General features: G+C 37.5%; 1 long non-coding RNA gene across 1 annotated transcript in view; it reads left to right on the top strand.

Annotated features, from left to right (window-relative positions):
- LOC140641460 (uncharacterized) overlaps positions 1-11998 on the top strand; it is a 178953-nt gene extending 166955 nt beyond the window's left edge. The window contains exon 6 of the long non-coding RNA XR_012037976.1: positions 11505-11998. This is a non-coding gene — a long non-coding RNA (uncharacterized lncRNA). The remainder of the gene's footprint in view (positions 1-11504) is intronic.
- Positions 11999-26374: the final 14376 nt, after the last annotated feature.

Genomic DNA, 26374 nt, shown 5'->3' with positions numbered 1-26374 from the left:
CCCAGCCTCAACTAGATAGAAGTTGTTGGTTTAATGGAAAGAAAGTGCACTGGCTTTGGAATGAAACTGACTTGGCTTTGAAACCTAGTCACACCACTAACTGGTTCTTTGTCCAATTTAATCTTTCTCAGATTCAGTTTCCTTATGTACGAAATAAAAATAGTCATACCTTCTTAAGTTTTTTGCTTGTTTGGTTTTGGTGAAGATAAGCTATTTTTACGTAGCCCAAGGATCACCCAGTAGAATGCCTGGCACATAATAACCACTCAATAAATATCATAAATAAGAGTCTTGAGATCAGGTGAAACATTTCATGATCCCACCACTAATTTTTTTGAGAAGGTTAGATACTATGGTCCATAACTTTTCTGTGGGGCTGTTGGAGAAAATAAACAAATTCTCCTGAATTGTTTTCCAGGCTGGCCTGGAGCCTTGGCTGGCAACCATCACTTTCCTCGATCCTGTGCTCAGGCTGTAGCAAGTTCTTAGTGAATAGAGCAGAGGTCCTGGGCATCATGGGCAGTGCTCCACTGACATTTTAGGCTGCATCCCTGGCTTCTCCCCAATGCTGCCTTAAAATTACACACACACACACATGCACAAGTTGACATGAAATAATTAAATAAAATGCCTCAGAGAACCAAAATGCTGCCAGCGGCCCACCTCCTCCATCCCACCCTCCCCCCAGTACTTTTATTTTAGAAACCTCGTTCATTGTCTTCTTGTGTCCCATATTTCTGGTTTTCACCACTTGGCCGTTGACTCCGGCATCCGATCCATTATTTCTATGTTAATGATCCACAGAATCCTGGTAGATAGTAATTACATATTGTTAACTGTAGGGTTGTGTGACACCTGCAGTGTGTGGTGGAAAGTTCTGGGGACAGTGCTGCTCCAGCCCCTCCTGTACCTGTTTCTGGTCTTAGATTTTACTGACTTATCCATCCTGCATTAGAAATATCAGGTCACCAGGACAAACCCCTGGAGTTCTTTCAGCAAGGGATAGTTTGCTGGAGGGAAAGGCTGGCCACAATCTGGAATGTTTTTGTTAAGTGCCTGCTTGAACCCAATAGTGAATACCCTCAACTGCAGAAAAGTCGGGGTAGCTATATATCTGTCAGAAATCATTTTATTCCCCCCAGTCAGCTCCAAATCTCCTCTCTGTTTCCTGAAAAATTCTCCAAAGATATATTCATGAGAGCCCACTTTCATGGAGTGTTTTATGCCCTGGTTTACAAAATGCATTTATGTAGTTATGGAAATACCATGGGGCTTTGGATTCAGGCCTCAGTTTAAATCCTAGGTCTGCCTTAAGTAGTCACATGAACTTAAACACACTAGCTAATTAATATTTCTGAGCATCAGTTGTCTTGTTTCAAATGGATGTGCTGTGTGGTTGAACTATTAAATGACTTAACATAAACAAGACATCCAACAAGAAACATTAAATATTAGCTCCTTATCATTTCTTCCATATCATTCCCTTCATTCGTTCACACTAGTTTTGTAAAATGTGCATGAGTGCGTGCACACACACACACACACACATGCACAAGTTGACATGAAATAATTAAATAAAATGCCTCAGAGAACCAAAAACTCTTTCTGAAAACCATCTTCTTCCTGGCAGAGGGCAAACGGGTCTATAAAGTATCTTCTATTGGAAAAAAGGGCATTTGCTTCCCTATCGTTTCTGGTTTTCACCACTTCACAAGTCCATTATTGGCACAAATGAAGGCAATGGCAAACAGAGACAGATTTGCAGCAGTAACAGTACACTATGCAATTTCAAGGCTGGATGTTAGGTGTTGGAAATTTAATGTAGGGGTCAGAGAAGACCTCTTACAGAAGCTGCCTTTGCCAGGCTTGTGAAGGGTCATAGGGCATTCCCTGCAGCATCCAACTGCAGGATTCAGGGTCATTACTGATGACAGTGACTGTACCATCTCAGGGGTACAATCCCTTCTACTTAAGTCTGAGAGGAAATGAGGTGGAGCCCTGTTATTTTGAAAATCTTACCTGTCCGAATTCATAAGCATATGCAAAGACATTTGCCAAAGGGATAGGATAATTTCAGAGAAATAGTCTAATATAGGAGAAACAAAGATTATGGCTCTAGCTAACTATATTTTTTCTTTTATCTCAGAGGAAAGATAAACCCTAGGTCTTTGCAAGAAGAAGGCCTGCTTAGGAGTTCCCTACATTCCCAACCAGGCCCTCCTGCCTTAAGGTGTGTATTCAAACTCCATGGATTTCCTTTGCAAATCTTTCTGACAACTCTAACAATTCCCTGGATATATCACCACCTCTTCCATTGCCCAAAGTCTTGCCTCTTTCTGAGTACCCTTGGCTTTAGCCAGGAACGCATTGCTTTTTGCTGCCCCTAAAGTGGGAGCAAAACAGAGAAGGAGAAGAGACTCAGTCCGATGAGTGAGGGTAAACATGGATACAAATTCAAGGTTTTTTTCAAATTTTCCAACATTGACACACTGACTCCTTTACTCGTAAGATATTAAATATTTTCTCATAGGTAAATATTATTAATTATTTTTCTTGAAGACAAGACCATCTAACCATGTTGGTGAAAGAATAGTTCTTCTCTTATCCATGCATAGTTCCTGTTCTTTGAAACAACATTCTTCAATTTCTTTTTTGCCTGGAAGAGTAATTGTCCCTGTTGACCTTAAGTTGTCTGGTGTTATAATAATGTGGCTTGATGGTCATTCTTCCTGTCGGCCAAGGTATGGGATGAGTTTCCATTAAGTTCTTTTGATGAAAATTGTCCTTCCTGTGATGTTTGGTCCCACCCCACCCTCAATTTCCAATACAATAACTTTTGCATTGGATATAGAACCTTGTAGACAAAAAGTTCATTAGTTCCAAGGGGCCAGTATAGATCAGAAAGGGATATAAGTTTGTAGGTCAAAGGTGATTAACATATGACATAGAACCCAGACAATCTACTTCTACCATTGGACTATTATATCTGTCCTATCTAAAAAAATCATTAAGTTGATTTTGGCCAATGATCTATGGGAATCTTATTCTTACTCTCTGAAATATAAAACATAGTACAGCACTTTTGATTGGGCAAGTCTTTATCTCATTGCAGTCCTAAGGGTATAGAAATGGGATTAAGGTGAGAATCCTTATTAAAAGCCTAGTCCTGAATTGCGAAATAAAGATACAACACTGACTGGGTCCAATTAAGGGTTTTAACAATCTTAGAAGATAGATGGGATTGATACTTAACAGCAGACTGTTACTGTATTGATGCCTTTATGATTTTTTATGTGTCCACATACATTTAAGCATGACGTAGCTGTTTGGAAAGGCAGTGTAGCATAACAGAACAGCACCTGAATTTGGAGTCAGCTGGATCTCTGTTCAAATTCCAATCTTGCCTTTTACTAGTTACATTGGATAATTTATTCATTGAGCTCTTTTTAACATATCAACAATGAAGACAATAACACTGATAGGTTTTCATAAAGATTTAATAAAATAAGCTATACAAAGTACTTATCTCAGTGAGTGCCATGCTGAGCCCACAATAAATGGCAAGTACATCTACATTTTTTATAGGTTTTATTTATTTATTTATTTATTTATTTATTTATTTATTTATTTATTTTATTTATGATAGTCACACACACACACACACACACACACACAGAGGCAGAGACACAGGCAGAGGGAGAAGCAGGCTCCATGCACCTGGAGCCCAATGTGGGATTCGATCCTGGGTCTCCAGGATCGCGCCCTGGGCCAAAGGCAGGCGCTAAACCACTGCGCCACCCAGGGATCCCCTTTAGTAAATCATATATATAGTTCATTCAATAGGGTAGGTTCAGTCATTCACAAGAATACATTTAATATTTTGAGTAAAAAAAACATATGTAGGGACACCTGGGTGGTTCAGTTGGTTAAGTGTAAGCTATCAACTCTTGGCTTTGGCTCAGGTTATGATCTCAGGGTTGTGAAATCAGGCTCCGCTTCGGGCTCCACACTGAGCATGGAATCTGCTTGAGATTTTCTCTCCTTCTGCCTCTGCCCCTCCCCTCGCTCCTGTGCTCTCTCTCTCCTTCTCTTTATCAAAAACAAAACAAAACAACAACAACAATAAAAAACAAGTAAATAAAAATCTGTGCCATTACCCTGAAGGAGAGATTCCTGAGCTAGGTTGATCTTACTGACAATTACATCTCAGATCACAATGCCCAGAATGGGAAGACTAAATAATAGGTCTCTCTTCAAGAACTAAGCTTAAATAATTATTGCCTACTTTTAGTTACTTTTTACCTAAAAACAATCTCTAAAATTTTATAGAAAAATGGGCATAGGTCAGTAATGTTAGGAGACTATTCTCTTCTGTGTAACCTTGTGTTTCTGCATGTCTTGTGTGCAGAAGTATTGACTGCTTTTCTTCTGAACACCTTTTTTAAAGATGTTTGTATAGTGAACAGCCTTGAAAGATATAGTATGTTCCTTCTGAGTGAAGGGCATATTTTCTTACAGTAGGTATAATAAAGATAGTGTTCCTTCCAGAGAATGCCTGGAGGGTAGGCATGCCTATTGCCCATTGTAAAACATGTGGCTTCCCTAAGCTAAGGGTCTCCTTTCTATAACAATGTCCCACTGAGCCCATCTGTGTCACTTCTGTGATACCTGGGCGCAAGGAGGACTGTAGCAAATACATTGTTTTTACTGCCTGATGTCTGCTACTGGTGATAAAACCCTTTGTCTCTGACTCAAGAGTCTTGTGTCTTCTACTAGCATCCACAAAACTGTGGCAGACTGATCTGTTAGTTTGCAAGTAGAGTAAAATCTCAGACCCTTCAGTTTTTGAAGTGACTTCTTTCTCAAGGTGAGCACCTAAGTACTTTATCCTTTATACAAAGTGCTTTAGATAAAGATTATTCCATAATGGTTTTTTTCTAATATAAAAATGTCATTTCATGTTAGTTCCCCAAAATGGGACTACTGCTTGAGATGCATGAAGGTAATGGGAGACCTATTGGGAACGATTGTTCCCTTTGCCTAAGTCAGCTCTGTGTAGCTGTTATTCCCCAGGGAAGACTCTGGAAGTCTGCACTCACTTTTACAAGCTCCTGGACTTCAGCTCTGTAAATTGTCACATTAGGATTTCAAATGGGACCTAAATGACCTGAAAGAATTTATGGAACTTGCAGATGTATGCTTCTCACTATCAAGGCATAGATAACATACTGGGAGAATGTGGTAGCACATAATTTATTCCAAGCAACTTTTTGCTAATGGAGGAGGAGGATCTGTGGCTTGATCTCAAGATCAACATAGGTGCTTAAAATATGGGAGCTGGTAATAGTGGTGCAGAGTAAAAGAAAACATTTCTCAAGAAATGGGAATGGGAACAGATGATAGCTATAGAATTATGAGACTTAATTTGAAGAATGATCTTTGGTAATGTAGACTGCCAAAAAATTACCTTGTACCCTGCACTGTGCATAACTTTTGGCAGTAGTTTTCCACCATGCCGTGCAGAACAATTAAGCCTGTATTTCTCTGAGTACACAAATATCTTTCCATCATTAGCAGTCACATTGTATTCCATGTGTAGAAGCCAGTACTTGTCAATATTTTGCCTGTCAACAGTATTTCTACTTCATTGTACATTTTCGATGGTTTCTGATACTAGAGACAGCTTAAACCTCTACGACTTGCCAAAGTAACTATTAAGGTAGATATACAAAAGGCCATACAACTTGATAATGAAAAAATGAAGATTAGCAAAAAAAAGTGAAACATGAGTGAGAAGTTCCATTTAAGGACTATCTGCCTTGAAAATGATAATATATTTGCTTGGGGTGTAGCTCAGTTTACTTGATTTTGCAGTATGGCTGTGTTTGACAATATTGTCAGTTAGAATCATTCTGAAGGGTTTTTCTCAGACCAAAATAATCTGGAGATTCTCTCTATGTCCTTCAAGGATCCTCACCTCCACAGCAAAGGTTGCCTGAGTTGGAGACAAATAAAGGATTCTAATTAGGGCTCTTGGGAGACTGAAAAGCAATTGTCTGAGACTCTTACTCAACTTCATGAGCTCATTAATGGGCATCTTTGTCTGCATGATTGGAGAAAGAGCAGCAAGTTCATTTTGGCCAAACGGGCCTGGGCCTGAGAGACTTAATATTTGATAACAGAGCATTACCTATTATTTTAGTTAGGAATGATTGGGTTCAAGCAACAGACAGATCTGGACAATTTCAGAGAAAAAAAATGGAAAAGAAAGTAAAGAAATTTATTGATGGCTATAGAACTCTGAGATTAAAGAAAAAACCCCTAAGACCAGTCCTTGGAAAGGAGAAAAAGCAAGAGAGCTCTTGAGATCTGGAGGCAGAACTTAGAGACAGCCCCTTCAAAGTCAGGATATCAAGTTTTCAGAATGAAAGAGCTCTCATCATTTTGAATCCTTGCAACATTTTGCTCAAGATTCAAATTTCAAGGAGAAAGAAACTGATTAGCTTCGTTTGGGTCAAAGATATATTTATTGGCAGAGAGGACAGAACAATTTAATTGAGAATCCCACAAGGCTACATCCAATGGGAAGTTCATTCCTCCAAAGGAATGTCAGGGAGATGTTACCAGAGGTGTGGGGAAGGATGCTGGGCAGACAGCAGTAGATATTCATTATATCTAAGAACCTGTTAACCATGGTACCATGCATTTGGGAACATCCAATGGCTCTGTGTCTTTTCATGAGATCTAGGAAAAATGACATGGTCCTCAAAATTTGAGATGCAAAACGCTTGCAAGGACCACAAACTCTGATTACAGAATGAGCTAGTGATCTGGCCAAATTGTTGAATCTCCTGCTTCTCAGATTTCTACATCTTTATAGAATAAAAAAGCAGATGGACTTAAGTCCTGTTAGCATTCTCCATTCTTAAAAAGCAGATCATATGTTCATGGGATAGACAGATTCAGACTAGCAGCTGTGGCATTCAAAAGTTCTTTGTAAAGTTCTAACGTGGAATATGTTTTAAAAGATGAGTTACGCATTTCAACAGCACGTGCATATTTTTGTTTATCCTAGAGTTCATGAATTTCCAAAGCAGTGGTGTTTGATTGGCTAAGCTGATTCTCTCTCTTGTAAGTTCATATTGTCTATTCAAGGATGACATTGGTGTTATTATTTACTACTTGAGACAGGGAAGCCAGGAAGGTGTAGTGTGAGCAGTAAGGCTAACTGAAATGCATTCCAAAACTAGAGTGGCTACAATTCTAGAAGACAATTTTGAGTAATATGTGGAATAGCAAATAGAAATTATGCTGCCTCAGGGAGTCTGGGTGGCTTAGTCTGTGGAGCATTGGACTCTTGACTTCAGTTCAGGTCATGATCTCAGGGTCATGGGATTGAACCCCACCCACTTTGGGCTCCATGCTCAACAGGGAGTGTGCTTGACGACCCTTTCTCTATCCCTCTGCTCCTCCCCGCACTCATTCTCTCTCTCTCAAATAAATAATATTTTTTAAAGAAATTATGCCAACTCAATCCTTGCCTCTCGACTGAGGGTAAACACGTTGTGGATGTTATTTGCACTGCTCTCAAAGTTGAAACTTCAGTGTTCAAAAGAACCTTGAGATTCAGATAAGATACTGGTGACAGAAGAAAATATTTTGCTTATTGAGTACCTACTACATGCCTAACATCGGTCTAAGATTGCATGGTCCAAGGCAGTAGCTACCAGCTACTTGTGGCTATTGAACACTGGAAGAGGGCTGGTGTGACTGAGGAATTGACTTTGTAATTTTATTTATTTTAAATTTCAAACACTGATACATGATTCAGTTTTTGGAAGACTTTAGGTACTTTTGGAACAACTTGGGTATGTGAATCTATTTTTCAAATGTGAATTTTAAGAAATCTAAATACAGATCAAGCATTTTCTATGAGAATTTAGGGTCTGAATTGAGGTATTTCAGAGTGTAAAATACAAACTAGCTTTTGAAGACTTACTAGAAAAAATAGAATGTAAAATATCTTGGCAGAAGTTTTTCTACTGATTAGGTCTTAAAATAATATTTTTAACATATTGGATTAAGTTAAATATGTTGTTGTATTAACAGTTTCCCTTTTGTTAATGAGGCTACTAGAAAATTTAAAATTACATTGGTGTCTTGTGATTATATTTCGATTAGATAGTGTGACTCTAGGGGCTTCTTCATATTGCCGTTTTACTAAATCTCTAGATTCACCCAATGAGGTAGGCATCACTCTTCCAATTTTTATAGGAAAGGCAGTTGAAAGAAGCTGAGGTGTGATTTAAATCTCCTGGGGTTTCAGAGCTGATGAGGGAGAGCCAGAATTCCAGTCCAGGTCTCTGTAATAACTCCATCTTTCCCTGTTTCCACTATGTTGAGCTGTTTCTGTAATATCTTCCAGGGAAGCCAGGGAGAGCTCATAGACTTTCTTTATTGATTATTCATAGTAAATAAAACATTGATAACCCTGTTTGTGGACAAGAGGCAGACTGAAAGAAAAATTCTACCTTCTTTTCACATGGCAATGAGAAAAATATTTGAGTTCTTGCAAAGTGAATGAACAAAGACCATTTGAATGAACAAATGGAGTCTTACAAAGGAAATTGAAAACCTGCTTGAAATATCACAGTGAAATTTGCTTAGCCAAAGGGCATGGGTTATTTATTTAATTTTATTTTTCAAGAGGATTTGAAATTTGGGATCCATCTTGAAATCTAACATCTTCTTTCATACAAGTTTATTTTTTTAATGCAAATAAGGTTTATTTAACAAACACAGGGTTGGTTCAACATTAGGAATTCTCAAAATTGGATTCATTTTTTAACAGCATCCAATATGATCCCCCAAAGAATGTGAAAAGGCATATCCAGGCACTAACTTTTGATGTGATTAATTAAAAATCAGCTTCATCCTCTTTCTGCTTGATCACTTTCTTCCTGTACTTGGAGCTGACCAGGGATGAAGTCTTCCTCCATCATTTGCACACCTGATGACAAACCTATGACAAGCATAGAGTTGTGTGAGAGGGATCAGAATCTAAGCTGAAGGAGGGGAGCCTGCCATTTTAGGGATTCATCAGCTCACTCACTCAGGGAAAATGTTTTCCCCAAGAGTGGGGCAACCAGTTAGCAAATCACTGACTCCTACCTCTTAGGAGCAAGCTACCTGCCTGGAAAATGGAGTTTCATCTGCTCTGCACCTGAGTGAGCCCTAGGCGCCGGTAGACTAGTTTGCGTGCCTTGATCATGGAGGGAGCACACAGGTTCAGAACTCCAATGATGCTTCCCTGTGAGGAAATGTCATAGTATCTATGACAAAATCAGGTGACTCTAGGGCAGCCGACCCTCTTCCGCCTTTCAATGCCACCTCTCTTGGTTACATTACATTTTTTCACCCTGGGGATGGGGAAGGAGGAGTTCTCACCCAGACCTTGTGACTGGCATTCTTGCCTGGTCTCTCTGTCCTTCCCTAGCTTGGCCCTCCCCCACTCAGCAGAACCCCAGGCTGCTGAAGTGCCTTGCTATTTTTACTTCTCTGTGAGGGGATCTCAGGTTACAGATTATATACCGATGAGGTAAGGTACAGGTACGCAGACTCATGTTTCTAATTTAGCTTGGCATTGGTTCCAAACATTAAACAGTCTCTCCCTGGCTCTCCCTGTTTCCACTCTTCCCACCGCTACCATCTCATTTCATCTTCATTCCGGGGGCACTTTCCTTTCCTGCTGAATTTCTTTCAGGTTTCTTAGGAAAGGGATCAGGGAAAGCTAAGTTTCACCCTAAGACAAGATTCTACCCTTATTCCCCATGAACCCAAGGGTAGCAGTGCTATTTCAACATATGTTCTCACAATAGGTGCATATCTGTAAGATGTTTTAGAGGTTTTCAATTGCTTTTACATATTTGTCACAGATAAACCTTACAATGACCCAGAAAAATTAGGATTATTGCAATTATTTACAATTTGCAATTAAGGGGTTAATGACTTGACTGAGAGTTCAGTTAAGACAAAGTACAGAAGTGATAGATGCATGAGAAACAAACCTCTGGTTGGAGGTACCGCCCTAAAAGCAGCAGAGTCTGGAAAAGTGGAATACTTTTTTTTCTTCCTTCTGGGCCCCAGACCAATCTCTTGGTGTTTAGGTTGCAGTGATTCTCCCTGAAGCTACTTGTGTAACAAGCACACCATATGTTTTCTATACTCCGTCTTATGAATTTGAAACTGTAGCATGAATTTAATTAGAATATAGGTGTTAGGGAACAGGGGACACCAAAATTAGAGTGAAATAAACAGGGGTTACTAAGAATCAGAACTCAAATGTTCACGTATTTTTGTTTCTAAAAAATGTGCACATGTACTCAGAGTTTATTTTTTATTTTTTATTATTTTTAAAATATTTTATTTATTTATTCATGAGAGACACAGAAAAAGAGAGGCAAGACATAGGTAGAGGGAGAAGCAGGCTCCATGCATGGAGCCCGATGTGGGACTTGATCCCGGAACTCCAGGATCATGCCCTGGGCGGTAGGCAGATGCCCAACCACTGAGCCACCCAGGCATCCCCTCAATTAGTGTTTAAGCAATATTTCCACATTAACTCTAATGAGAAGTTGTGGGGACTTCAACGTCCTTACATGGCCCTATACTTATCCTATAGGAGTTTCTAATAGAAGATATAATATGAAAGATTTTGTAAATAAAGCAAGCTCTTTCCAATCAGAACTTTGCTATATACTTGGCAACTCAGAATGATTCCTAGGGAGGAGATAGAGCTTTAATTTAAATCTCAGCATTTTGAGTTATGACCATTGGATTTTAAATGGTGCTGTGCCTGTCTCTTTAGACAAGACTGTCAGAGCACCCACTTGTTACGCGTACAAGCATCTACTCATATACACACACCAAGCATGGTATTTACTCTCTAAACCTGTCCTAGTGCCTGGTTTGTGTTCTTAGACTGTAAGAATGTGAGCTGCTCAACAGCAGGAACAATACCTCTTATTTTGGTTGTTTCCTCATTACTTATTTTGGCTATTTCCATAATGTACAGAATAGCCAACACATGGCGTAGCAGAAGGCTTTGGAATTTATGCATGACTTAGATAAGTTTCTTCCCTCCTCTGAGCCTTCATTTGCTCATCCTTAAAAAGGGGATAATGGTATAAATCTATGATGTAGGGTTGTTGAGAGCATTAAGTGAGATTTCTGTGAAGCAGATGTAATGGCGTCTCACAGATAGTGGTCAACAAAGATACGCATATGGTTAATATTTTATATAATAAATGTACATATATGCTCCCCCCTTACATAAATTCACATCTGTTTGTTCACAAGGGTAATTCCCAGCAGCCTCGTTCCTTCTCCCATTGTCCCTGATACTCAAGCACTCTACATTTTTTTGGGAAGAATGAAGCAAAGACATAATAATGATAAAAGAGTTATATTGACATTTGTCACTGACGACTTCCTTTTTAATACAGGTCAAGGTGTGGTACTCAAGGAAAAGAGTATGTGGTGCATCTGCAGTTGGCTGAGAATTTGATAAACTGCTTCACAGAGTTCCAAGATAAAGGAAATCAAAGCAGAGAAACCAGGAGTAAAAACCTATTGAATTTCACATGATTATGTCAACTTTATCTCTCTCTCTGAATCAGTTGAAACTTTGAAAGGAACTTTGAGACATAAATAACTTTAATTTGTTCTCCACTTCTGCTCCATTTTAGTATGGAATCGTTTTTGATGAATACTTCACCCAGACTGATTGATTTATTTCTAATAAAAGAGGAATGGGTGGGACTTATGCTCATTCATGCATTCATTAATTTTTTCTCTTGTAACACAAAAACAAAACAGTTTCTGAATTACAAGATTTTAGTGTTGATATTGTCTGATTTAACAGATTTTCCTGTATGTATTTTCTTGGGTTTTTATGAGATATAATGTATATATAATAAATTACCCCTCTATAAATGTACAGTTTGATATTGGCAATTGTATATAGTCATGCAATCAATGTCATAATCAAGTATCTTCCATTACTTCAAAATGTTCTCTTTTGCCACTTTTGTAGTCCCTATGCCCCTCAACCTCTGGTTGCCGGCAGCCACTGTTCTGCATTCTTATCACCTTCCTGTCTGGCTTCTTTCACTTAGTGTAACTCTTTTGTGATTCATCCATTTGGGTGTGTGTATTTGTAGTTTCATTTTATGACTGAATACAGTGCATAGTATGGATATGTCACAGTTTCTTTTTTGTGCTAAATGACATTCATGTTGTTTCTATTTTGGGGTTATCAGTAATGCTTGCTGCTAAGAAACATTCATGTATGTGAATTATTTGACGTTTATTTGTCTTGAATAAATGTCTTTGATGAGGGGTGTTGGGTCATAACATAAGTAAAGATTTAACTTTGTAAAAAGCTGCCAAATTGTTTTCTAAAGTGGCTTTATTACTGCACAGGGAAGCAGCAAGGTACTAGTTGTTCTTATTCTCAACCAACACACATTTGGAACTGTCTGTCTTTTCAGACTTTGTTTCTCTAGTGAGTGTGTAGGGGTATTTCACTGTGGTTTGAACTTGTGTTTCTCTAATCTCTAGTGATGTTAGGTATCTTTTCATGTGTTCAATGGAATTTGTTTATCTTCTTTTATGAAATATTCTATTCAAATATTTGGCCCATTACAAAATTATTAGGATTGTTTTATTTTTGAGTTGTGAGATCCATATATTCTAGATATAAACTTTTCATCATATGTATTTTGCAAATATTTTCTACCAGTATCTGTCTCACCCTTTGTTTTTTAAATCTTGTTTTGCAAGGAGCTCATGTCTTTAATTTGGATTGAGTTCATTTAATGAATTTTTAAATAATTTGTGCTTTTTGTTATCTGTTTAAGAAATATTTATCTTGCTCAATAACATCCAAAGATTTTCTTTCTTTTTTTTTTTTTCCTTTTAGAAGCTATAGTTTTAGCTCTTATGTTTAGGTCTGTGATTCATCTTATGTTGTTTTCCATATATGTTGCACAAAAAAGGCAGGGGGTATTATGTTTCATTTTATTTTTTCAAGGGGAAAAATCATTTTTTGGAAAAAAAAGTCCCTTCTCCACTGAAATAGCTTGGTTAAAAATCACCTGATGATATAAGTCTAAATTGACTTTTGACTTCTGTCCTATTGACCTGTAGATTTATCCTTAGGCCAATAACATACTGCCTTCATTAGCGTGGCTTTATAGTAAGTCCTAGAATCAGATAGTGTAATGATAATAACTTTGTTCTTTTAAAAATTAGTTTGCCCATTCTAGGTCTTCTGTATTTCCATGTACTGTTTAGAATTGGCTTCTCAGTTGCTTCTAAGAAACTTGCTAGGATAATTGGAATGTTTAGTCCATTATACAGAATAGTACAAGTACATATTGTAGGATTGCACTTGGATGCAGCTCTAGAACTCAAAACTAACTTATGGTGGAAAAGAAAACCAGAACAGAAGGGGTAGGTGGGAGTAGATTGGGATGGGACATAAGAGAACTTTCTGCAGAGATGGAATGTTCTCCATTTTGATGGGGTTTTGTATTGCATAGTTGTAAATTGTCAAAGCTCATCAGATAATATACTTAAGATTTATGCTTCTTTTTGTATGTAAATTTTACCTCTAAAGATACAAAGAACTATAAACCAAAAAATCATTTGTTTAGCATACTGTGTATTTGAGGATATTAAGGAATTGCTATTAATCTTTCTGTTTTCTCTGCTTTTTCTGAATAACAAACAATCACAAAATGTCAGTGGCACCCAGCAGTAGGCATTTATTTACTACTTACTTGTCTGTGAGATCCCCAGTGTGGATCTGCTTCAGGCTGTAGATGTATGAATTTGTTAGGATGGCTTCAAGCTTTAGGTTAGGTCCAGGATTTCTCCACATTTTCCTTATCCTCCCAGAACCAGTGGTTATTGGAAGCATGTTCTTCTTATCCAAAAAGTAAGAACACATGAGGGTAACTCCAAACATGCAAGTACATTTCAGGATTTGCATGGGTCATGCTCACTAACATCTCTTTGACAAAAGCAATTCATATAGCCAAATCCAAATCCAAGGAGTAGGTAAATACATGAGATCAAGGCAAGGGTATGAATGAATTATTCTAATAAAGCAATGTATCTGAAGAATTATGACCCCAAGTTCTACCTACCAAGGTGAATCATACAATTATGGCATAGTATTTTCAAAGAAGCTTTACTTTGGAGATATATACTGAAATACTTATGGATTAAATTATATGATATCTTGAATTTACTTATAATCTTAGGAGGGAGAAGTGGGTTGAGGGTATAGAGGAAAAATATTGGCTATGAGTCAATAATAATTGAAGCTAGGTATAGGTGCTTGGGGATTCATTATACCATTCTTTCTACTTTTCTGTATGTTTGATTTTTTTCTCAAACTTATCCTTTTTATATATGAGGAGAGTAATGTTCTGAGAGGGTATGTTACTTATCCCATGATGAGACAACTAGTGGTTGGCAGAATGGGGCTAGGACCCAAGTGAATCCTTCCTACTCATTGTGGCTTCCAATCACTTACTTGGTAATTCCCTAAATATGTATATAATAGTAGGCTCTGGGTAAGGGGTTATAGATAAAAAAATAAAGGTTTTTCTTAAGCCCCCATCCAGTGGTTCAATATACATTTAAACAGAATATGATCATAATGATGCTAAGATGCTATAATGGGGGCATAGATGAAATTCATGGGGCTATAGGAGAAGGTGTCCCTAAATCTGACTGAGGAAATCAGAGAAGTTGTCATAGTTGAGGTGAGGTTTGAACTAAGATTTGCAGGACTAGAGGGATAAGCCAGAGACTTCATGGTAGGCAGCAGCTGCAGCATGTGCAAAGGTGTTGAGGTGTCAGGGGCACGGCATTATGCTACTTTGGAAGAATTATATGTTAGTGTAGTTAAATGCTAACTATACAGTGTGTGTGTGTGTGTGTGTGTGTGTGTGTGTGTGTGCATTGAAGCATTCTGGAGACAGAATGCAAGAGAGATGAGACTATTATTCTGTGCTATGCAAAAAGTTGAGATTTAATTTTGTGGATCATTGTTACCTTCCCTAATTGTTAAGAATCACCTAGGTCTCTCATTAAAATATAGAGCCTTAATCCTAGCTCTGATCTAATGACTCAGAATCTCTAGGGGAGAGGTGAGTTTGGGAAACATGATTATGGGAGCTACCAAATAATTTTAAGCAAAGGAGTGACATGATCAGATTTGCATGTTAGACCACACTGGCAGCTGTGTAGAGGTTAGACGGGTGAAAAGTAGATGCACAAAACTGGAGTCAGAAAGATGAATGAGATGGGTACTGCAAGACTCCATAAGAGATATAAGTTCCTATGCCATAGCAGCAGCAACGATGATTGTGTAGATAGGATGTTAAGGAGCTGGAGTGGAGAGGCTTCAATGAATAATTGCCTCCAGAGAGTAAGAGAGGAGGATTCTTTTTTTAAATAACTGATTTGAAAAAAATAAATAAATATCTGACTTAATGGGTAAAGCATAATGTTACTGTTTACTTACAGGCATGGAGTTCAGAAAAAATAATCTCACTGTGAGTCTTGTATAGTGTGAGATACAGGACATATATAGAGAATTATCCAGAATTATCCAAGTCTTGAGCTCAAGAAAAAAATCCTAGCTGGTGGTAGAGATTTAGAAAGTGTCAATAAGAAAGTTTTAGTTAAAACTCTAGGTAGGTATTGGTTAGATCATATAGTATGAGAATAAAATAAGTCAGAGCCCAGGAATGCAGCAGCTTTTAAGAGAGAGGAAGAAAGGGGAACTGAACAGAAGGGGAAGGAGAAGAGAATATAATAGAAACCAGATAGAAGAAGATGGACAAGCAGTTACAAATGAGGATGACAAAATACTCACTGGGTTCAGCAAAACAGAGGTTGTGTTGGCCTTAGCCAGGGCAGAGTATGTGGGGTATTGACCTGCAGCGACTGCAGGTAGAGGTTGAGGACTGAGTGAGAATTAAGAAAACAGAACAAACATAAGTAGCTCTCTAGAAGCTTTGAGGTAAAGTACTCTTTTACTCTTATTTGAGTAGGAAACAGGGCATTTTTGGTGGGAGAGGTACAAAACAGTATTTTGGGACACCCGGGTGTCTCAGCAGTTGAGCATCTGCCTTTGGCTCAGGTTGTGATCCCGGGGTCCTGGGATCGAGTGCCACATCGGGCTCCTTGTGGGGAGCCTGCCTCTCTCTCTCTGCCTGTGTCTCTGCCTCTCTCTGTGCATCTCTCATGAATAAATAAAAAATTAAAAAATTAAAAAACCCTGAGTATTTTGCTACCTTTGTTAAGACCTGTGCTTCTTGACAGGTGTGCAGGTTGAGTAAATTTGTATGAAAAGTCCAGATGTGACTACAGTGTGTCTGAAAGAATGCATATTAATTTTATTCATTGAGCAATTAAGTACCTCTGTGAACATATATTCTATGTTGGTGACATTCATATGTGTTTGTGTGCATCAAGAGTGATACTATCATGTATGGTTGTGTAAATTTTAAAACTAATAATATACTGGAAATTCATCAGTTCTTTCCCAACTTTTTAAAATAAAGACTTCAAGAGGATATTGATTGACTACTAAACATGAATTTTGAGACAAACTGTCAGGAAAACCACATGTTAATGTTAATCCCCCTTCTCCCTCCATTAGATTTTTTTTTTCAAGAGCTCTTAGGAGTCTGAGATAAGGTTTTAGAATGCATATGTTTATTTAAAAATCTCACTTTATAGCACTTTTATGTGCTATCTGGTTATATTATAACTCAAGCACTTTTTTTGAACCTCATGTTTGATTACATATTGCATCTATTTCAGCCAAATTTGGGGCATTTATTTCATTCTTCAACCCCATGTAACTTAGCTGAGTTAAAAAGGCAAACTTGTTATTAAATTCTGTCCGAAAACTTGTTGACACCACTGCCTCCCCCTTCCTCTCCCATATCCATCTGTGAATTTGAGAACAACCTTAGGCTGACAAGAATCATGGGCAATAAATGAAATGCAGATGAGTTTTAGCTGTGCTATTGTCAAGACTTTTGTTGTCTGAGTAAAGAAAGCCTTTCAGATAAGGGCCTAGATGATTTGACCCTAAAAAGAATTTGATCTTGATGAGAGGATGAAATGATGATACTACTGTGGTGCCTACTACTGTAGCTGGGGTGGTTGGAAGGCAAGAAAAGGGAAAAGACAACCAAAAATGGGTCTAGAATGGAAAGGTTTAAAAAAAAAATCAGTAAAAGCTTCTATTTTCTGCAGTATGGCAATGAGGTCTTCTGAAAGTATCTGGAAATAAATGAGAAAATAGGAGAAACATTTCTCAAATGCATAGCTGGGCAGTCTGGGTGGCTCAGTGGTTTAGCGCCGCCTTTAGCCCAGGGCATGATCCTGGGGACCCAGGATTGAGTCTCACATCGGGCTCCCTACATGGAGGGAGCCTTTCTCTCTGTCTCTCATGAACGAATGAATGAATGAATGAATAAATAAATAAATATCTTCAAATGCATAGCTAAGCTCATAAAGAAAAAATATCTTGAAGACCAAGAATCATATACAAAGACTATGAAACTAGATTAGTGGGTAGGCACTGAATTTATGACTGCTTAAAGAGCATTAGCACATCTTGGGAATGAAGAATCTTCTCTTTTAAGAACCTTTCAGGGGGCAGCCAGTTTAGCCCAGGGGGCTCAGCGGTTTAGTGCCTGCCTTCAGCCCAGGGCATGATCCTGGAGACCCAGGATCGAGTCCCACATCGGGCTCCCTGCATGGAGCCTGCTTTTCCCTCTACCTGTGCCTCTGCCTCCCTCTCACGCTCTCTCTCTCTGTGTCTCTCATAAATAAATAAAATCTTAAAAAAAAAAAGAGCCTTTCAGGGATAGAATAGGACTTAGGCTGAGCAATGAAGAGTTGGAATGAAAATCCTCTGGTGTAAGAGGTTCCTGAAGAGTTCATTCTCACTCAGTGGAAGGATAGGCTTAAAAATCTCTCCTGGCAACAGGTAACAAAGAAATTAGTCTGTCTCAGCCATGGATCTGAATAGTAGAAAAATTCATTATTCACTTGCATCATCAGGAAAAATCAAGCCAAGACATAAATATAAAGAGGTCCTTAGTTATGATAGGCCTTAGGCATCTGGGGAAAGCAAACAGAAATCCTTTCTGGAGATACGAATCCTTACCTCAAGATGTCAAAGACTATTCCAGATAAAGCCCTTTCAACAAATTTGACAAACAGAAACTAAAAAATACAAATGGAAACAAGGCATCATGAACAAAAGTCAACAGCATCAATAAATATCAATAATACATATATAAAACTTCAGATACTAGAATTATTAAGGAATGTTATATATGCATATGTCTACACAAAATGTTGACAGAAAGAGGAACTAGAATTAATAACATGGAAGAGAAACAAAGTATTATAAAAATGATAAGCAAATATTTTCAGATAATAATACACATATTTGGAAGGAAAAAACACATTTAAGAGTAAGAAGAAATAGATCAAAGTAAAAAATTTAGTGGAAAACTTAAACAGTGAATTGGTTAAATTTAAAGAGAGAATTGGTGAAGTTGATATTGATTCTGCATAAATTGCCCATAATGATGCAGACAGAGAAACAAAGGGATAGAAAAATGACAGAAAGGTTAATAAATGGAGAAAAGAATGAGATCTCATATATATCCAATCAAAATTTAGAATTAAACACAGAATGGAGGAAATATAATATTTGAGGAATAATGGTTGAAGCAATTTAGAATCAATGAAAGACACAAATCTTCAAATTCAGGAAGGCAAATGAACTCCAGGCAGGATAAACACAACTGTGCAAAGCCAGAGGCAAAGGAATACTTGAAATAATTTAGAGAAAAAAATAAATTACATGTGAAGAAATAATAATCAGACTGAAAATGGACTTTTGAGTAATAAAAGCAGAAGCCAGAAAATAGTACATTTTCAAAGATCTGCCAAATAAAATTTAGTTTAACCTTAACTATCACTCACAAACAAGTTGAAATAAAGACATTTTGGACAAGAAAAAACAAATGAGTGCTATCAACAGACATTTACAAGGGAAACATTTGTAGGTTACATAGCAATCTATAGTGAGAAGAAAACTGAGTCTACAAGAAAGGATAGAGATAGAAAACAGATTAATGAACAAATAAATTGGCAAGCCATATGAATAAATGTAATCAAACATTGACTGGAAAAAAAACCCTGCTCTCATACTGGCCATATTATGACCAAATGTCAATATTAAATGTGATATTTAAAGCTAGAACTAAAAATCTGGATTAAAATGTGTGATAAAAGGGAACCATTTGAGTGAAAGTGTTCTGAAGTTCTTTTGATTAGGAAGAGGAAGATATATTGATTAATATTGCACTGTGGCATATAAGAGCACTAAGATTGAAGGTAAGCCCTAAAGTAATAGAATATTTGATAATTCTTATAAAGTACTGGAGGGAAATATGTAATAAAAATGTCAATCAATTAAAAATGAGGCACAAGATGAGAAAAAAAGTGTATACAAACAGATTAAGTAGAAACTGCAAAATAAGATGGGAAAATTAAATCCAAATGTCCTAATCGTAGCCAATGTAATGTGACAGATTTTTATGGTACATAAAAACTGCATGAATAATGTATCCTCAAAATATCTAAAACAATTTGGAGAATTACACAATATAATTATAATTCCACAATCATATTGAGAGTTTGTGACATGTATCTCAACAACTGGTAGGTAAAACAGAAAAACTTGGCAAAAATATAGAACATATGAAAAAATGTAATTAAGTTTGATTTAATTTCTTAATTGTTGCATAAAATGTTAACAATTGAGAAATAAACATTTTTCTCAATCACATGGGAAATATTTGTGAAAATTGATCATTCATTGGGCCATAAAGCAAGTCTCAACAAATTTTAGGAAACTGTTGTCATACAGGTTGTATTTCTGATGATATTAAGTTAAAAGTCAGTAGCTAAAAGACTGCTCAAAAGCCTTATTTTTTAGAAATTTAAAAGCCCACCTCAAAAAGAAAACTTGTGGGAGAAAAGAACAATTGAAAATGAAAATTGGAATATGCCTAGAATGGAATGGCAATAAAAAAATGCATATCCATCTTGAGAGATACTTCTAAATTATTACACTGAAGGAATCAAACAGCCCACTTAGGAAAAAATAAATGCCAAAAAATAATGATCTACAAATACAATTTAATAAGTTGGCTAGGGACTAACAGAATATATTTGTATAAAGAAGCATGAATGAGATATTAAATATAGAAATGAAATTTAAAAGGATGCAATAGCTAAAATCAATAAATCAACAAAGAAGTTTGAAAAATCTACAAATTAATCTGGCAAGACTAAATGAAAAGAGAGATTAATAAAACAAAAAGGGAAATTACCACAGAGCAGGGATTTAAAATAAATAATACTATGCTTAAAATGTTTATGCTAATGTTCCGAAAACTTAGATGAAATGGAAATTCTTATGGAAAACAGATTAATGAAGAAACACCTGAATGCACACGTAATCATTAGCATAACTGAATTAATTAAAAATCTATAAACCTCAAATATACACATTGACACATGTGCAAATATATACACATTGCACTGTTTTAGGAGTGAGTTCCACAGGATTTTAAGGAACAGATAATTACAATCTTCTACAAATATTTCCAAAAGTAGAAAAATAGGGAAATCTTCCCAAGTCACTTTATATTTAAGTCTAACATGACCTTTAAAATCTTGAAGGTGAGTCTGGAACCAGTGTTAAATATCTATTGCATATAGACCAGGAGACCCTTTCATTCATCTGATCAGGGTTTGGATAAAAACAAATTTCCCTCCTCTGAGTGCATATGAAATATAAAATACAGCAAAAGATAAGGTAAAAGAGACTAGAATTATACTTTAGTATCAAAAGATCTTATTTCCTAAACAACCATAAAGGTGGGGAGGAGTGGTCAGTTTTTGACTTGAGAAATAAATAACAACTGTCAATAACAGGCAGTCCAGAAAATCTGCCTGTATACTTTGCCAATGAAATTGAGACAGAAGAAAAAAAATAAAATAAATAAAATAAAAGATAAAAAAAAATAAAGAAATTGAGACAGGACAGCTAGTGGGAAGAGGAAATGTATGTTAAGAGGAAATGTTATGTTTTTGAATAACATGCTATGAAGCAGGTATCTTAGCACTCCGTGAATTTATCTTTTTAAATCACGGAGTAGATATTGTCTTTATTTTTAATTTTTTAATTATGTATTTTATTATTTTTTTAAAAGATTTTATTTATTTATTCATGAGAGCCAAAGAGAGAGAAAGAGGCATAGACACAGGCAGAAGCAGGTTCCCCTTAAGGAGCTGGATGTGGGACTGAATCCTGAACCACATGATCATGCCCTGAGCCAAAGACAGATGCTCAACCGCTGAGCCACCCAGGCGTCCCTGTCTTAAGTTTTCAGATTAGAGAAAGGGGGCTCCAGTCCCAGACTAGTAAATCACAGCGCCAGAGTTACCTTACCCCAGGCTGTTTCACAGAAAGACCATGCTTCTTTCCAAACACCAAGTTAACTCTTCAGGTAGAAAGGTTTTCTAAGGTGATCAAACTGAGAATAGGAGCTGATTTAACTAAGCGGCTTAGCTATTCTGTACCTACAGCAGACTCTTAAAGCAAAATGTGAAATATACTGTTCATTCAGAAAGCATATGAAATGAATATATGTATTACTTAAAGAACAGTAATAAAATAAATATTTGAGAAATAACCATGCGGATTATGAAAAAAATTATTCTTGGTATCTTAGAAGCTTCCTGAATGCCCCTCCTTCCCCACTCCCCCAGTGCCTCCCAGGAGAAGCCACTACATAGACTTCTGTGCTAAATAGTTTAACTTCTTTATGGTTTCACCCCCAGTGGAGATATCCTAAGCAAGATACTATTTAGTTTTAGAACCCTATGCAATGCCTAATCCTGGATTGGATCCTTATCTAGAAAAAAAAGCAGCTTATAAAGAATATTTTTTGTGATGACAAACAACTTTTGCATTTGGAATTGTTATTAGATAATAGTATCAACAATGTTAAGTTTTCCCGTTTTATTAAATGCATTGTGTTTAATAGAAAGGTTTTGATTTTAGGAAACACACACTTGGGTATTTATGGGTAACAAAATTAAATATTATGGAGTACAAAGCACAAACTATATAAGACAAAGCACAGCACAAATTGCTTCCATAAGATGAAGTCGAACAGTTATTCACTGGCATCTCTTCTCTGAGAGTTTACAAGACCCTATTTCAGGGAAGTCAATGAAGTCATGGGTGTGTCTTTGCCAGGATGGATGGGGCAGTTACTTGGGTTGGGAGGAGGGTTGTGGGTTGGGCACAGGCTGTAGGGATTCAATTTTCTTGCATAGGCTAGGCCGTTTTTGTACTGCACAAACCTGCCTGTTAGGACGGCAGCAAGATGGAAGATGGCAAGTGCTGCTGAAATTAAACTCATGCGTTTTTCCCCAAGAAGTGGACCCTACAAGGGATGGCTCTTTGTTATTACTTCACCCAGTGGATGTGTTTGCTTTTCTAATTCTCCCTACCTAGTAAGGGTTCATTTTTCGCAGGCAGTTTATCTGCCTGAAGGAAGTGCCTTTTAAGGACTTTCCATAAAGGCTAAGTTCTTGCTGATGTAGTTCTGCTAGCATCTTCTTTGTCCATAGTTCCCAGATAAGTTTCTCCTTATTTAAAACCCTCCACTGTTCATGTTTGAATTCAGAGACCCCCCAGTACTACTCCTTTGCCTTTTGAAGATAGTTTGGTACAAGTTGCATTGGTTCTCAGCTTTCTGAACTGCAAACTCAGGATTCAGCTTGCTGTGTCAGCTAAGTCAAAGACCACTAGGACACCTGATTTCCAGTTCTAAAACTTGGTTGCTACCTTTGCTTTATTGTCCTCCTTGTCCTTGAAAGTTTGTCTTTTTAAAAAGAAAAATCCCTTTAGTGAAGTTTAGGGGGTTTCATATGAAGCAAATTGAGATGCATATAATCGTTGTTTTTAAACTCTTATTTTAAAAATATGTGTCCTATAGGGAGTAATGTGAGAGAAGGTAATTACTAGATTAGTAAAGCTCCAGGGTTAAAGTCTTAGTGTTTCTTTTTTTTTTTTTAATTTTTATTTATTTATGATAGTCACACAGAGAGAGAGAGAGAGGCAGAGACACAGGCAGGGAGACAGGGAGAAGCAGGCTCCATGTACTGGGAGACCGACGTGGGACTCAATCCCGGGTCTCCAGGATGGCGCCCTGGGCCAAAGGCAGGCGCCAAACCGCTGCGCCACCCAGGGATCCCCAGGGTTAAAGTCTTAGAATGGAAAAAATCCTCAGTGTCTGTCCCTGCCTTTTCAGATAATGCTCATTTGTAGGTTCTACAGTCCCATGAGTTCCTGGTCCAGACCAGGGAAGACCTGGAAGTGTTCCACATGGTCCATCCTCTCCAGGTGGTAGGGTATGGAATGAATTGGGTTATTCCAATCCTGATATATGTGAGAAATGACAACCTTAGACTCTAGCACAAGAGCAAGAGAGTTTCCTGCCTTCTCTGTGAGGTCAAGGCCATGTTTCCATGCCTAGTTGAAGTCCCAGACCATACTCTGGAATTTCTAGCCCAAGTAGCTTCAAGCCTATGCCTGGGGTCATGTGGTTCTCTATCTTGGATCTATACTCCTGAGGGTGTACCCCACTGCTAGGTTGGGAAGGAGAGGTGGCCAAAGGGTAGGTTACTCTAGGAGGTATGACTGCCACTCAGACATATGAGCTAAATGTCTAAGAAATCCTCATCTAAGCCTGAACTTCTAGGTCCTTCTGAATATATATATTTTAAGGTAGAATATATTTCATGAACTGCTTAGCCCTTAGCCTGAATTTCAAGTTTTAATTATGTTGTACAAGGACCTCAATTTTTACATTTACTCTGGCCCCACATACATTAGGATGGGGTGTTGTGTGTGCAATGGGACCCTAGGCAGATGTGTGTTCACAGAGATACATTCTTCTTTCCACACTCAATTCCATGATGCCTCAATGTATATGTAACTGCTCTTGTGGGTCATGGTTGGAGCTCCATTTGTCTTCTCAGAAGAAACCTGTCTCAAACACTGAGCCTCGGCAAGCCGACTAATCCTGATTGTCCCCCTCCTCTAATAGCCTGCCTCCTGGCTATTAGACTTTCTAATAGGCTGACTTCCTTTGACATAGCTAATTCTGCAATCAAGATGTCAGGACCTACCTAACTCTAATGACAGGAGCATGGCCACATTGGTCATTTCTGCAGTACCGCTTATGGGCCAGATAGTGCCCCATGTCCTCTATGCACATGGCTTCTAATCCTTTACACTAATGCTGGAAGATAGATATAATTTATAGCTGGGAACTGAGGCTCAGGGAGGTAAGGTAGCATGCTCAAGGCAACAAGTAGGTGGGGAGCAAGTACTCTAAACCCAGGTATCTCAGTCTCTAAAGTAGTGACAACACTTCTTTGAGATTTCCACTTTAGAAGGCATGTATCAGCTTTGATCCCACATCTCCCCCCAAACCCAAAGGATAGAGACAGCTGACCCTGACGCCTGAATCTGCACACAATAGTGCATTTCAGTCTCTGGCTAGTTTCCTTGAGAAGCAACTCTATGCCTGAGTTAGACCTTGTATAACAGTCTTTCCTTCTTGGTTGGTCTTTCTTCCCCTCTAGCCCAAAGCTGACCTAGACTGTCTTCTGGTATATAACACATGATCTAGTTGTTGGCTATAGTTGAAAGTCATCTGTTTGTGTCTAAATTTCACCAAAGAAATGCAGTGACTTCCTAGTGTGAGCTCTATTATTGCCAAACTGAGGGGCATACAGCATTTAATGCACCAGAAAGCAAAATCCAAAAAGACCTTTAAAACTGGTTAAAGTAAATCTTATCCCAAAATCTATAAAATGAAAACTTTGTATTAATTTCTTTAAAAAACACCTTATTAATATTTCATAAACTTTATAGGGCCATTCTGCAGTTGTGAAATTCAGTGTCAGACTGAAAGCAATTGAGTTCAGCACCAGAGGTGAATGATGTCAGTTTACCACTGAGAATTATTTATACTTCAATAAAAAGTTTCTCAGTCAAGATTAACCTAGCTGATGAGAAAATTATGTTAATGAAGGAAAAGTCAGGGGCTTGATAGCTGTGTGGGTCAATTAATTTTTCTTGCATCCAAGATCTTAGATATAAGTTCTGGAAGTGGCCAGCCTGACTGGGCTTTCTACAATTATACACCAGCTGTGGCAAGGGGAAAAGCGCAGAATGGGTCACAGCCAGTGTAAGAAACTCATTCATGCCTTGCTGGTGGTAAATCAAACATTTTAGTCATTCTTTTATTGGTTCTTTCATTGATTTATTTATTAAACATATATCGAACAACTTCTTTATGTTAGTAGGGTTTCCTATTGAGATATCACATAATTCCTTTTCCCCAAAAATATTTATTTATTTGTTAGAGAGAGAGAGCATATGCACAAATGGGGAGGAAGGGTAGGGGTAGAAAATCTCAAGCAGACTCTGTGCTGAGTGCAGAGCCTGAGCTGGGGCTCGATCTTGCTACCCATGGGATCACGACCTGAGTCAAAAGCAAGAGTCAAACGCTTAATGGACTGAACAACCCAGGAGCTCTGAAATCTTGCAAAATTTTCATAGCAACCTCATCTCCTTTCTCAGGCTGACAGTGATGAAGAAAATCCTAAACCCATATTTCTGGCAAAAGGTCAAATTTGAATTCAAACCCAGGTGTTCTGACTGTAACTGCAGTATTCTTCCCTTGTACCGTGGCAGTTAGCTGGGAGATCACCACCAAAATAGCTTACTTATTTTATAGGAGATTTTAATTCAGAAAACACAAGGTAAAAGCCAACAGTTTTATTGTATTAATAGGTTTTTATTCTATTTACCAAAGTTAAGATTTTTAGAAATGCTCTACATCAACCAAGAATGATCTAGACTCTCCAGATAACTGCTAATAGGGTAGTATTGTACTTCAGTTTCTAAACTTCTACCAAAATATATTCCTCAACTTCTGGGGAGGGATTAAAATGATATCATTTTAAATGGTGAAAATTTATTTTTTCACATCTTTTTAAATCTTAAGGAAAGGTTAAAATTTATTTCAATAAGAATTTTACTTGCAATGACCAACTCTTGTGACTACAGAACTATTTATCTATTCAAATATCTTGGTTACTT

Source organism: Canis lupus, chromosome 10, assembly GCF_048164855.1.
Source record: "Canis lupus baileyi chromosome 10, mCanLup2.hap1, whole genome shotgun sequence".
In the NCBI taxonomy this organism is placed as follows: Eukaryota; Metazoa; Chordata; class Mammalia; order Carnivora; family Canidae; genus Canis; species Canis lupus.
The sequence above is the reverse complement of the archived record's forward strand: the minus strand, read 5'-3'. Positions and strand labels throughout refer to the sequence as shown.